Consider the following 10,889-nt stretch of genomic DNA (forward strand, 5'->3'; position numbering starts at 1 on the left):
AAAGGGGAGGAGCAGAAAGCATCAACTCCCATATGTGCCTTGACCAGGCAAGCCCAAGGTTTCCAACCGGCAACCTCAGTGTTCCAGGTCGACGCTTTATCTCACTGCGCCACCACAGGTCAGGCACTATGTTTCTCTATTTCTCTCTTTTCTTCTCCTTTCCTCACTCTCTAAAATCAATAAATAAATTTTAATATATATATATATAACTTTCCCAATATTTAAAACTAATTTGTAAAATGAGCCCCTTCCATGAGTCTGAAGCACGTGGCCACTCCCCATTTCTATGTTTTCTTTACTCTTTGGAAGTACCTTGACTTCTTTCCCAATATATAAGTCCTTGATAAAATTTTAAAAGAACTTTAAACATTATAACATCTTCCTCATTTCTACTGTACAGAGAATAATGCTATGGATCACTACATTTTGATAAATTGCAATTTAAACTCAATTTCTTTTTTTGAGGGAATATTGCTACAGCTAAACAGTCATAAATATTGTTATTTAAAAAAATAATTTATTGTATCCAAGGGCAACATACAAATGAAAATTAAGGATTAAACATAAAATATACATTTAAAAAACAATATAGATCTGTTTCCCGGGAAACAGATCTGTTTCCCGGGAAACAGATCTCTTCACCAAATTTGGAATTCAAGGTTGCACTACTTTTTTCCTAAATATTATGCTGGAGCATGGAAATTTCATGAAGAAAATGTGTAGCCCTGTGACAAGTTCAGAAAGGACCACAGCAGTAATTTTTAAAATTAAACAATGTCTATTCATTCATTCCAGGTACCCTGAATGGATTCACACACACACGTGCACACATTACATACAATCATATAAACTCAACACTTAGAATATTTGTTTACATTCTAGAGGGCACTGTACTAAGCAAACAGCAATGTCTGAACCCTCTGAACACTGATTTTATATCAATTACCTCTGAATTGATTTACAGCTACATTGATAATCACCTTTATTGAACACTTGGATATCCCAACATTGTTTTAAGTACTTCACATGCATGGACTGAATTAATCATCACAGCAACCTCATAATGTAGGTACTATTATTTCTCTTTAAAATATCACACTATGAAGGATCATAGTGAATTCACACAATCTGCAAATGGTGGTGCAGAGATTTGAGTTCAAGCATTAGTCTGGTCCTAGTATCCATGATCTTAGCCCACTGCAGTACACTATTTCTTCTTGTTAATGAAAAAGAAGAAACAAACGTTTTTATAGAGAAATACAAACATGAAAGGAGCATAACGCTTTCCCCTGTTAAAACACTCTTTCCCTAATTTCATTACCCCAGGAAGAATGCAGGCTAGAGGGTGAGTGACAGGGTATAAATGGAAGATGGCTTCTTTGTGTGATGATTGTGATGACCAAATTATTTGTACCCCCTTACTCACAAAATACATCACTACTTCCTTTCATCTCCAAAACACTAACGCCATTGGGGTTGGACAGCATCTGCACAGTAGAGAGTTGACACTCCTAAAAGGGTGACCAGCGATAACAAGTTATTCGTGAGGAAAAAGTACAGGTTTTAAACACCTGTTTTTAAAAATTCTTGGGGTGTCAGCAGCAACAGGAGGCAGAGGAGGGTGGAAGAGTGAAGGAGGTAAGCTTCTCCTGTGTAACAGGCTTTATACATTATTTCTATTGTGGTCTACTTTAGTAAGAATAAGGAACTGTAAATTTGAAATTTTATGGATTTAAAAATTGTTCATAACATTCTCTTGGTAAAAGATTCAGTAACTCTCTAAGTGAATTAAGAATATTATTAATGGTTCCACATCCATTTTTACTTAAGTGGTAGCATATAGACACTGTTAGGAACCTTGCTCTTTGGAATGAAGACTATAACCATAGCAACCAGAAAAACACCCAAAATGTTTTTGTGAAGTGGGTGGTGATTAAATAAATTATGCTACAATTATGAAATTGAATATCATGGAGACAGTAAAAATAATGATGCAGGAATACAATATTTTGCAAATATATATATATATATATATATATATATATATATATATATATATTCATCCTCTAATGCCAAATGAAAAAAAAGTTGCTTTTATTTTATTTATTTATTTTCTTGTAACAAAGAGAGACAGAGAAAAGGACAGATATACAGGAAGGGAGAGAGATGAGCGGCATCGATTCTTCGTTGCAGTGCCTCAGTTGTTCATTGATTGCTTTCTCATATGTGCCTTGACCGCGGGCCTTCAGCAGACCCAGTAACCCCTTGCTCAAGCCACCGACCTTGGGTCCAAGCTGGTGAGTTTTGCTCACACCAGATAAACCCGCACTCAAGCTGGTGATCTCAGGGTTTCGAACCTGGGTCCTCCGCGTTCCAGTCCAACAGGCTATTCACTGTGCCACCACTTGGTCAGGCAAAAAAAAAAAAAAAGCTGCTTTTCAAATAGTCAATGTGTGTGTGTGTACATGCATATGCATAGACAGATGAGATACAGAAGCCCACAAAAATGGTTGACAGTGGCAATCACTAAATGAATGCTAGCATTGCAGAAGTTATGTTTCTCCATTCATATGTACATTTTATGTTTCAGATTTGCTGTCAATCGAATTAATTGCATATTTGATTATTTTAGTTTTGATCTGTAATCTAATTCAGAGAATTAAAAATCAACAAATAAAAAGTATGCATTATAGTCCTCATCCCATACCAGGTGTCTAGTCCCCTAGTTCCCATTCCCAGATTAGGGCCCTTGAAATGAAAGAAATAAAAATATAACAGGGTTATCATGATATAGGGTGTATATGGGGAGAAAGGCATGCCATGGAAGCAAACAAGCTGTGTAGTAATTTCAGAGCTAGGGGAGAAATCTCCTCCTTGAGCGAACCAAGCTTTCTCTTACTTTCAGGGCCTCGGATATGCCGTTCCCACTACCTATAAACTTGCCCCCCTACCTTTCTGTTTACCTGTAAGTGTTTCTTCAAGTCCCAGCTGATAAATCTCTTTTAGTAGGAAATAATTCTAAACTTAAAGAGATCTCCATCCTGTATCGTGTCCAAGTATCTCAGATGCTTTGTGCCCTGAGAGCGTTTATACATTTTGTTGTGGAGTCTTCTTTGTTTTCTGTCTCTTTTAGCAGAAATCATAAACCCCCTCAAACTTGCTCATTTTAGCAACACAGACTCTGTCTAATCTAGTACCTGAAAGGCAAACTTGGGAAAAGTCCATCTCATTTGGATCTCAAAAATCAATACAAAAATTTTATCCACACTATTTCCTCATCTAACCCAGATTAGAGCTGTTTGGAAAAAAACACCTAAAGAAAGAATTGAATTTGTGCGTGGAAGATGATGGAAGTTCATTACTAATATCCCAAAAGGACCAACATCTTATTCAGGCTTAGGGAAAAAACTGTAATTGTCAACAGAATTAGTGGCAGGAATCTTACGTCTTTATTTCTTTATTTCTTTTTGGTGAGAAAGAAAGAGAGGTAGCAACAGAGACATACAGGAAAGGAGGGAGATGAGTAACAACTTGTAGTTGTAGCACTTCAGTTGTTCATTCATTGCTTTCTCATACATGCTTTGGCCAGGGGGTTCCAGCAGAGCCAGTGACCCCTTGCTCAAGCCAGCAGCCTGTGGGCTGAAGGCTGTGGCTATGGCGTCATGTCTATCATCCCACATTCAAGCCTGTGACCTGCCCTCAGGCTGCTGAGTTCACACTGAAGCCCGATGAGCCTGAACTCCAGCTGGCAAACTCGAGGATTTGAACCTGGGTTTTCGGAGTCCCAGGTCAATGTTCTATCCAGTGCGCCACTGCCAGGCCGGGCAGGGCAGGAGATTTCTGAGAAGGGTGATTTTTTGTTTGTTTGTTTGGGGGTTTATTTGTTTGTTTTGTATTGAAAAGAGACAAACTGCACAACACAAACTTTGCTTATTTCTTTTCTCTTTCTTTCACCTTGCTGGATGCAGTTGTGTCCAAACTTGATATCTGGAGGATAGAATCCTAAATGAAATATGTCTTAATACCAATGGCTAGTTTCTTGTACCCTCTGAAGAGAGACATCAGCTATCTGCCTACATCAGAGAATCCTTCCAGACATGCTGAAAAGGAGCCAGACAAAATGTTAGCTTCCCAGGAAACCATCCAGCTTCTACAATTTCCTACAATATGCACTGAAGGCTGCTGCTCCACTACTGATATCATTTGCTATTGTTCAGTGAGAATAAATGTGATTTATTTATAGCCTGTTTTTTATTGTAGCCCCTCAGAGCACAAAACACTTACATATAAAATATGTCCAGAGCTTAGTTCTGTGGACAGTAAGGATGAGCTAGAAATGGCAGTAATCCAGATCCAACCTTATATTCCCCCAACCATGGTCTGAAGACCCCAGGAATCCTGGCATTGGTTCTTTAACACCGATGTGTCCCTACCACAGGCACAGTGTGATTGCTCTTTCTGAAATGGCTTGTGCTCTTCAGCAACTCCATGTAACAAGCCATAATCCAGGACTCAGGGATTACCTCAGGCTGTGAAATGCAAAATAGCCAATTACAGCATAGACAAGATTGTTGACAGTCTGCTCAGCTGGTCTACCACATTCACGTGCAATTTTCCAATCCAGGCTTGACTAACTTGAAGGTCATTCTCTTTCCAGAAAGTAAGAGCTCCCAAAAGTGTAAAACACAGACAACTGGTGATACCCAGAATAATTTCAGTGCCTTTTGGACATTTAAAATTTTCACAGTAATATATGTGTTTTATTCGGCAATAAATATATAGTATATCACAGGCACATCAAAAGCCTTTGAGGGATGCTGAGGAAGAGTGTTGGCATTATACATTCTAAAGAAAAATCAACAACAGTTCTCTCTCTCTCTCTCTCTCCCTCAATTCTCCACCCTTTATAAAATTCTTTCCCCCCAGGAAAAGAGATCACCCTTCTTTCCTTCCCTTCTGCCATCTGTTTTTACACAAGCCTACTCTAAGCTCTTAATTTGCATTATTCCTACCAGAAGCCATTTCTGCAATGAAGGGCCTTCCTCAGGACACACTTTGGGGATGACAGCAGGACACTGTACACGGAAATGATTTTTTTCTTCTTGGAAAGTGTTCAAACAAGTTCTTCTGTCTCCAAAAGACAGAAACTGTAAGCGTGACTCTAGAAGAAAAAAACCATACTTAATCTTGTAGGCCATCCTTGGCATTTTGTCACAGGTTCTGGGGAGAGGTCTCAGGGATGAGAAATTGGCTGATAGTGCTGAGAGGAGATGGTTTGTAAATACCGTGAAGCTGTGTCAGAGAGGAACAAGAGAGAATTGGTGGTAAACAGTGGTAAGCTGAGGACTGCCCATCGGCCGTGTAGATAGTTCTGGGAGCTTTGGTGTCAGCTGACTGTGGGTTACATCCTGAGTCTGTGTATAGCAGTCCTGTCACTTTTGTGTATGTCTCCCAACGTCTCCAGTCTCAAATTGCTGATCTTGAAAAATGGAAATGTAATTATGCATTCTGAGTAATTTTATAAGGATTAGATGGGAGACTACACATGAAATAATAAGTAGTGTGGAAATCTATTCATTTTGTTCCTTTTAGTTCACTTTTAAATTTAAAATAAATGTGTAAAAATAAAAAAAAAACCTTGAACAACTTACCATATTTCTTTTTCTAGCTCTCGTTACATGCCCTGGTTTTCCATGTTTCAGTTTTACTGAGCATGTTAGGAAAAACAAAACAAAATAAACAAGCAAACAACAAAAATGAAGAAAAGCCCAGTGGTATATTGAGTCTCCAACAATCTTAAAAGTGGTGAAAGAGTTCTGAGAATGCTAATCCAAGGTATATCCTGCGGTGTGGGCTGCACTGGCTCCAATTAGTAATGATACTAAAAAATGAGTTAGAATTTCACTCTCTTTCATTACCACATAGGGCAATGGAAAACTTTACTTGGCACCTAATACGAAACACTAGCAGGCATCCCCAAATTACGACCCGCAGGCCGCAATTTGGCCCCCTAAGGCCATTTATCCAGCTCCCGCCACACTTCCAGAAGGGGCAACTCTCTCATTGGTGGTCAGTGAGAGGAGCACTGTATGTGGGAGCCCTCCAATGGTCTGAGGGACAGTGAACTGGACCCTTGTGTAAAAAGTTTGGGGAACCCTGTATGGTACCTACTGTAATCTTTCCAGATTGGAAGAGAGGTTTCAACAAACACTGGATGATGCTTACTGTATGTCAGTCTGGATTTCCTGGAGTCTAATGGCTGATGCATTCATAGACATCATAAAAATGGAGCACAGGTGGTGAATTGAAAGCCTTTACCTAGAACAGCAGGAAAGAAACTGCCAATAAGAAAAGGATTCATATGTATGTTGGCAACCTGTAAGTCTTCCTTGGATAAGTGTCTATCCAGGCCCTCTGACCATTTTTTTTAAATCAGATTTTTTTTGTTGCTGTAGTGTTGTATGGGCTTTTTTTATATATATTTTCAACATTAGTCCCTTATTGGAAGTAGTATTTGTACATGTCTTCTCCCATTGTCTGTTGGTTGCCTTTTGGTATGGTTGATGGTTTCTTTTGCTGTGCAGAATTTGATAGACTACCATGTATTTATTTTTGTGTTCGTTGCCCTTGCTTTGGGGGTCAAGTTCACATGCAAAAATATCCCTCTGATCCCAAAGTCCATATGTTTAGTGCCTGCATATTCTTCTATGCATTTCATTGTTTTGCCTCCTACAAAACTCTTTAATCCATTTTGATTTAATTTTTGTGTATGCTGTCAGATAACAGTCTAGTTTTTATCCTTTGGCATGTGGCTTTCCAGTTTCCCCAACACCACTTATTGAAGAGGCTTTCCTTTCTCCACTGTATACTCTCAACACCTTTGTAGAGAATTAGTTACTGGTATCTGTGTGAGTTTATCTCTAGGTTCTGAATTCTGCTCCATTGGTCTGTCTGTCTGTTATCTGACCTATATCATACTGTTTTGATTGCTATAACTTTGCAGTATAATTTTAAGTCGGAGAGTGTGAAACCTCCAGTTTTGTTTTGTTTTTTCCTCAGGATGACTTTTCTATTTCTGTTTCTGTACAGATTTTAGTATTTTTTGGTTCTATTTATTTGAAAAATGCCACTGGGATTTTTATAGGGGGAAAGTCTTCAACATCTCTAGTTATGAAGAAAATGCATATCAAAACCATAAGGAGGTACCACCTCACACCTGTTAGAATACCTATTATCAAAGAGACAAGAAATAACAAGTGTTGGAGAGGTTGTGGAGAAAGGAAAGCCCCATACACTGTTGGTGGGAATGTGAATTAGTGCAGCTACTAGGGAAAATGGTATGGACATTCCTCAAAAGCAGATGAATAGGTCTACTATATCAGCAGTAGTCAACCTGGACCCTACCGCTCACTAGTGGGTGTTCCAGCTTTCATGGTGGGCCATAGTGGAGCAACCAAAGTATAAAAAAAAAGATAGATTTAACTATAGTAAATTGTTTTATAAGAATTTATTCTACCAAACTTAGTGAAAATCCGACATAAAGTACTTGGCACATAATTATTATTATATGCTTTAACGCTGTTTTATAAATTTTATAAAGTAAAGTTACTTCCCTACTTTAGAAATCACCATTACTGTGGAACCGGTGGGCGGTCAGAAAATTTTACTACAAACAGAGTTACAAAGTGGGCGGTAGGTATAAAAAGGTCGACTGCCCCTGTACTATATGATCTACCAGTTCTTCTTCTGGCTATTTACTCTAAAAATATGCAAACACTTATTCATAACTATATACGTATGTGTATGTATGTACACATCCTTATGTTTATGGCAACATTGTTCACAGTAGCCAACACACAGTGGCTAAGTGTCCATACATGTATGATTAGATAAAGAAGACATGGTACATATCTACATTGGAATACTGTTCAGCCATGAAAACATGAAATACTGCCATCTGGGACAACATGAGTGGATCTTGAAAATATTAAGCTAAGTGAAATGTCAGGCGAAAAAGGCAAAAAGAAAAGTATGATTTCACTCCCTTGTGGGAAATAAAATCAAAAGTAACAAATGAACTAACAAAACAAAAACAAACTCATAGATACAGACAAGAAAATGGCGGTTACCACAGGGAAGAGGTGGGGGAGGGCAAAGTGGGTAAAAGAGTAGAAACACATGGTAATGGAGGAGACTAGCTGTCCAGGCGCAAGCATGCAATAGAGTACACGCACATCTGATTATAACTGTGTACAAGAAAACTATATAATGGTATTCACCGATGTTATTTCAATAGATTTAATTTAAAAATAAAAGGAGAAAAGATTAATCCAAATAGACTGAAAATAAGTGGTCAATGAGTAGGAGGAAACAAGGAGAGTCATTTCCTTGTGAGTGTGAAAATGTCTTACTTATGTTGACAGTTTCACTAATCATTGGGTTCAGAAATTTAATTCTGCCAGGATTTAATTTTGTCAAAACAATATCTGTGAATTTAAACTCTAAAATAAGGTAACACAGTTGGCAGTCTTGTGTGGATTCAACAGTCCCTACAACCAACAAGGAATTATTGAAGACTCATTTTGGTACAGTTTCAGTGAGTTATTTAACGTGCTCTCACCCTGAGGTGAGATCAAGGGATAGGATAGTAAGAAATTGGCCAAGATTCAGTGAGAAGAAAGTGAGTCAGGACTGGAAGGGTTGACAGGTTCAAAATACAGAATGAAGATGAAAATCACAAATCTCCTTCTAAGACAAAGGAATTCTCTGAGTGTAGTGCTGGGATCATCGTTGTCCTTTACTGAAGAATCAGTCACACAATAAACATATACTGAATACCTGTGGGTACCCAACTGGGCTTTCTGCACAGAGAGGAACCCTGGCGAAGATGGGGGCAGGAGGGACAGACACTTATACAGAAATGTAACTCCCAAACATTTTGACAAGGACCCTGACAGGAGTTAAAAAAGGGAAGAATGGAAACAAAGAATAAGGTCTCAAAATACCAGGCTGAGGGGTGGGCATGAGTAAGCAGGCTGCATAATGGCTTAACTTGGTCAGGAACATGGAGATAAATACCGCTGTGATTTCCTTTCATCACTGGGTCAGTCTGACTCCAGTGTTCCCTGCAGCTTACATTAGCCCAACCTCCCTCCCACTCACTACAGAAACACCAGTTTTTGTTCAGAACTGAAATGTACACTGGCCTTGGCGGTGCTGTCAATCTTCATGCAGACTTTTGCTTTCTGACTCACTCCAAAGTGCTCTAGTTGGCCCGAAAGCCTGTTGGGTCCAGAGCAGCAATTTTGAGATATGACCTGACACTGTAGGCATCCTCTTCCCTGACAGCAGCCTAGATTTTCCACATAGAAGCCCTATGGGAAGCGGGATGCACATCTCATCTGGAAGGACAGGTATATCTCAGCAAGTGTAATGCAAGTGACCTGTTGTCATAATGAGGAACTAAGGTCTGGCTTTGGAGACAGACTTTGTCATAGTGAGTCCTGGATGTGAGCCTCAGCTCCATTACTGACAACCCAAGTGACCTAACACCTCTCAGAATGCTCCCTCTTCCACAGAAGGCAAGAGGCAGGTATTGGTAAATACTTCTCAGAGAAATTGGGAAAGAAAAAAAAATGTGCTCGTTGAGATGATCTGTTTGTGTTTCTTTCTTATTAAACTCTGTAGCTCTCAGAAGGCAGGGACCTTGTGTGTGTCAGCTCTGTGCCCTGACAACTCCCGACCAAACCATGTCCAGCCCAGAGTGGCTCTCAGTCCAAATCCTTTTGCCATTTTTCTGAACCAGATTTAGCTTCTGCTCCAAAGCAATGATGCTTATCTTGGAGATTTTCTCTTGCATGATCAGGGTTCCTTTTTTGCACTCTAGGAGGCTATGGAAACTAGTCCTTTGCCAACAGCGATGGTGAAGTCTGCAGAGGAAAGAGAGTTTGCTCCATTGGGACTTTTCTGTCACTTGAATTTTTGAGCTACACTTGGATGGAGCTGAGCCAAATATAATCCCTCCCTCTCTCTGCCATGTTAAAGGTTATACACAGACAACTGGAGGCCTCTTTGAGTTATACACTCTTTTTTTAGAAGTATAGGAAGAACATGCACAGCAAGGGTTTCTCTTACAACATCGGCCATATCTTTGTCAGAGCCCTGATCCCTTGATGCTCTGAACAGTGGTAACTTGTCTGTCTTACCACTGTGACCTTCCAGGGGTCTGGAAATGTACTTTTCCCTCTTTTTATTCTCAGCACCTATGGCAGTGTCTGGCACATAGAGGGCATGCAACAAATACTACCTGAATAAATGAATGAGGGCTTTTGTGAATTTTATACAACAGTGCGGAGAAGAGGACATAACAGGGTAAGAACAGTTGTGAGATAACCCCAGTGTCTTTCAATTTGCAAGTGAGAGAAGTAGTATTCCATCCCAGGTCAGCCTATGTCAGAGAGCCTGCAGTCCTGGTTGTACTGGCTCTACTAGACTCCGGCAGTCCCTGAAGCTTCACTGGACCACTTTCCACCCTACTCAGAATTCAGAAAGGAGCATTGTTTAGGATGGATCTGTGTTCAAAATCAGTTCCTAGATCAGATGATTCATTCAACAAGTATTTAGCATTCACTGAACAGGTCTAGGCACCCCAGTAGCGTGCTGGGGATTCGATAGTGAAGAAAAGTGATAATGACCCTGGTCATTTAAGCTTCTGTTCTAGTTCAAGGAGTCAACACAAACCCAAAATGCATAGCAGTGCTCAATTCACAGTGCTACTTGAGGATTCATGACCAAAACAAGGTAAGTGCTTAGCACCTAACAGATGAATTAAATAAATGAAGGTAAAGAGCATGATATTCTGTTATTTAGCTTACTTTTTATTGATGCCA

The sequence above is a fragment of the Saccopteryx bilineata genome, chromosome X, assembly GCF_036850765.1.
Source record: "Saccopteryx bilineata isolate mSacBil1 chromosome X, mSacBil1_pri_phased_curated, whole genome shotgun sequence".
NCBI lineage: Eukaryota > Metazoa > Chordata > Mammalia > Chiroptera > Emballonuridae > Saccopteryx > Saccopteryx bilineata.